Source organism: Gobius niger, assembly GCF_951799975.1.
Source record: "Gobius niger genome assembly, chromosome: 9".
In the NCBI taxonomy this organism is placed as follows: domain Eukaryota; kingdom Metazoa; phylum Chordata; class Actinopteri; order Gobiiformes; family Gobiidae; genus Gobius; species Gobius niger.
Genome location: NC_136860.1, coordinates 6,256,710 through 6,261,079, shown reverse-complemented (window position 1 = coordinate 6,261,079; position 4,370 = coordinate 6,256,710).

Sequence of the window (4,370 nt, the reverse complement as noted above, 5' to 3'; positions counted from 1 at the left end):
ATGTGACCATCTGGCCCAATGTGGCGAAGGGCTGAAAACTGGGGGCGAATGGAGATCAGGTCATCAAACAAGAGTTCATAGTTACAATAGCCAAAGCTAAATATAAGTAACAACCATTCACACAGACCGAGTGGGTGAAGTGTCTTGCTCAAGGACACAACAGTCATCTACACCTGAGGGAGCCGCTGGCACCCCCAAAGAAAGTGCCTCTGTTGGCAGCCTGCGATCCTATTGGCCGGAACGTTCGTCATGTCGGATGTTAGCGTCTTTGATACTCACCGTGTCTATTCTTTTTATAATATAATAATATAGGATTTTAGTAGAAAAAATAAATAAAATAATATATTTTAAATCATTTCATAAAGATAAATGTGACGATTCGTCACGTCCGAAATACGAGCTCGGCCGGTGTTGAGGCGAGTTGCACAGGGTTGGGACATAAACATGTATTTCCAGCATTCGAAGCCACTTTAAGAACCACAGTAGATGCAGTATTACAACCTTCACAGTGACAGACACATGCTATTGTAGTTCTATTAGCGTCGTCCCTGTTCTTTTGAAGGCCTGACTCACCCGGAGCACATGGCTAATTAATATATGCAAACAAAAGGACATACAGTACTAGTCAAAAGTTTGGAAACACTTTTTATGTATCGCCTTTTCTTTCTTTTCAGCACTATTTACATTATGTGATTCTCATTGAAGGCACTACAGTATGAATTATCACATGGGATAAGGGAGGAAACACAAATAACTTCAAATATGTTTTATATCTTTCCCTTTATTCTTGGCATTTTCTCAATGAGCTTCAAAAGGTCATCCCTGAAATGGTCAAAATACAGTCAAAACCATTTCTGGTGACTGTATTTTAACGCCCATTGAGAAAATGACAAATGCAAAGCAGTAATCAAAGCAAAACGCAGCTATTTTGAAGAATACATTTCACCTTTTATTGTTTAAAACATATTTCCATATGTGTTCATTCATCTTCAGTGAGAATCTACAATGGAAATGGTCTTGAAAAAAAAAAAAAAAAACAGGCTTTCCAGACTTTTGACGGGTACTACAATTACCTGAGTTCTGACTCTGTTCATAATAATGTTTTTAGTGAGAGCAGAGCTTCCTCCATGAGTGTAGAAGCTGTTATGGACATTAGCACTAGCCGCATTAGCATTAGCAAGTGCGTTGCGTTTAGCCTATTCATTGTTTATGAACCAAGGTTACAGCTGTGCTACAGAGATGGTACGGCCGTACAGCATGAGCCAATATGATAAATAATGATTTAAATGAGTGACTGACACTGACAGTCAGAGACTTACTGCTAACCAACAAACAGACCAACAAACAGACCTAGCTTAGTTTTTTCTTCTCCGCCTCATGAGAGTGTTCCTCAGGCTCCATATTTCTCTTTTCTGCTGCTTCCACTAGGTTTTTCACTTCTACTTCTCTTTTACACCGATGTTTGGGTAATGTTAGTCCCAACTTATACCCTTTTCTACCATGTTTGCACATGTGCAGCTCGCCTCCGAATGGACTTAGCATGTATTTCGCTGGTTGAGGAATTGGATGAACACAAACACTAACTCTCAGACAGTTGGTTCAGTGTTATTAATACTGTAATGTTAATAATGTAAATGGGAATAAATTGAGGCCTAATCATAATGTTGTAGATGGTTCATGATGTTTTATTTTTATGCAAATCCCGTCCGTGATGTGAGCCCGCCTTCAGTCTGGAACACTATGCAGGATTTTTTTTTAAATTTACAATAATGGACGTGTCTTCCAGTTTCCCTGGAATGTGATTGCCAAGAACAAAATCACTTTTTATATATACAAAGCTATACATTGGTAAAAACGATTTAGGGGCCTAAACCAGCAAAGAATCCCATCGTTTTCCAGGCTTTTATATGGAGCATAAATGCAGATGGCGTCTTTGGAATTGCCCAGGCAGCCAGAGGAGGGAAACAAAATACTGATTTATGAATATATTTTTCGACTAAATAAAGATACATAGACATGGAGAGGAGCAAAGTGGTTCAACAGCCCAGAAATTCTTAAAAAAAGAAAGAAAAAAAAGGGGCAGTGCTCACCAGTAATCGAACGTTATCTTCATGCTACATATGCTATAGTTAGCAACAAGTGCTGTTTTTTTTTTTCACTTCTACAGCCCAGAAATACTTTTCAAAAAAGGGGGTAGAGCTCACCTGTAAGCTAACATTAGCTTCATGCTACATATGCTTCACTTCTAATGAACAATTTTGTGAAAAAACATAATTTTTTAATTTTTCACAGCAGATCGGTTCAGTAGAAACATAAAACGGCACATGTCTTAGCATGAAGCTACATTTAGCTTTGCTAGCTTCCTGTTTCTGGTTAGCATTACCTGTTTTGTTTTTTTTGTATTTATGGGCTGTTGAACCACTTTGTTCCTCTCCATGTCTCCGTGTCTTTATTTAGTAGAAAAAGATATTCATAATTCAGCATTTGTTAAAGTAACGGGGGAGAAATGGGAAATAGTATCGTTTTTTTTATCCTTGTTTTCCCCCTCTGGCTGCTTTGAACATGACCATATATGGTCATGTTCAAATTACAATTATAAAGATGCCATCAGTATCTATATCTAACTTCCCATCATGCTCCTCTTCTATGTGGTGGTTTTCGGGACAAACTGGCTGACTTTTACTACTGAGAAACAATGTTCGAAAAGTCGCTGTGGCAGAATGACTTGAGATTGAATCAAAATCAAAGTGATCTGGCAAGAAACGGGACGTGTTTAAAAAATACTGAACTCCTATTTCTACTACATATAATGCTGAAATGATCTTTCACCTCGGATATATTGTACAGTAAGATATACCACTACTTCTACATTCCATCTGTGAACACATGGGCACACTGTCTTTACATGGATCGATTTGTAATCACTAATCATGTCTTAGCCTTCCACATAACAGATGTATGATATTAATATAAATGTGCAGATTTTTAGGGGGATGAATGTTGCTTGAACAATTGGAAGTTGTGTTTGGGACCACTGTAGACACTAGAATAAAGAGCTCTATTTTCACAAAAGCGGGTCTGGGTCATCTTTTCGTTCTGTTTTGATTGTAAATATAAGCGATGGTGCGAGTTTACTCCATGGAACATTCCAGATTACCTGAAGAAACACGTGGAACATTCCAGACTACCTAAAGAAACACGTGGAACATTCCAGATTACCTAAAGACACACGTGGAACATTCCAGATTACCAAAAGACACACGTGGAACATTACAGATTTCCTAAAGACACACGTGGAACATTCCAGATTACCTTAAAACACACGTGGAACATTCCAGATTACCTAAAGACACACGTGGAACATTCCAGATTACCTAAAGACACACGTGGAACATTCCAGATTACCAAAAGACACACGTGGAACATTCCAGATGACCTAAAGACACACGTGGAACATTCCAGATGACCTAAAGACACACGTGGAACATTCCAGATTACCTGAAGACACACGTGGAACATTCCAGATTACCTAAAGACACACGTGGAACATTCCAGATTACCTAAAGACACACGTGGAACATTCCAGATTACCTAAAGACACACATTGAACATTCCAGATTACCTAAAGACACACGTGGAACATTACAGATTACCTAAAGACACACGTGGAACATTCCAGATTACCTAAAGACACACATTGAACATTCCAGATTACCTAAAGACACACGTGGAACATTACAGATTACCTAAAGACACACGTGGAACATTACAGATTACCTAAAGACACACGTGGAACATTCCAGATTACCTGAAGACACACGTGGAACATTCCAGATTACCTAAAGACATCCGTGGAACATTCCAGATTACCTAAAGACACACGTGGAACATTCCAGATTACCTAAAGACACACGTGGAACATTCCAGATTACCTAAAGACACACGTGGAACATTCCAGATTACCTAAAGACACACGCGGAACATTCCAGATTACATGTAGCGGATTCATGAGATCAACTGAACTGACATGTTTCTTTATGGAGCAAATATTTTCTTAATGAACAAAACAATACTGACAATTGTGTTTTGCTGGTTATTTAAAAAAAAGCTTCTGAAAAAGGACTAATTTAATGGGAACACTTTTGTATGTTTGTTCATAGATTTATTTGGTCATTTTTAAGGGCCACGTTTCAAACTTTCCAGTTTTGGACTTCATTATGTTGGGCATTTTATTCATAAAACGACAAAATGTTTTGAAAATCATCCAATTCTCTTCAAAGGCCAAAGCTGTTCAGTCCCATCTGATGGTTGATTGTGCAAACTTTGATTAAATTCAGACTGAAGCATCACGGTGGGCACGGGGACGGGTT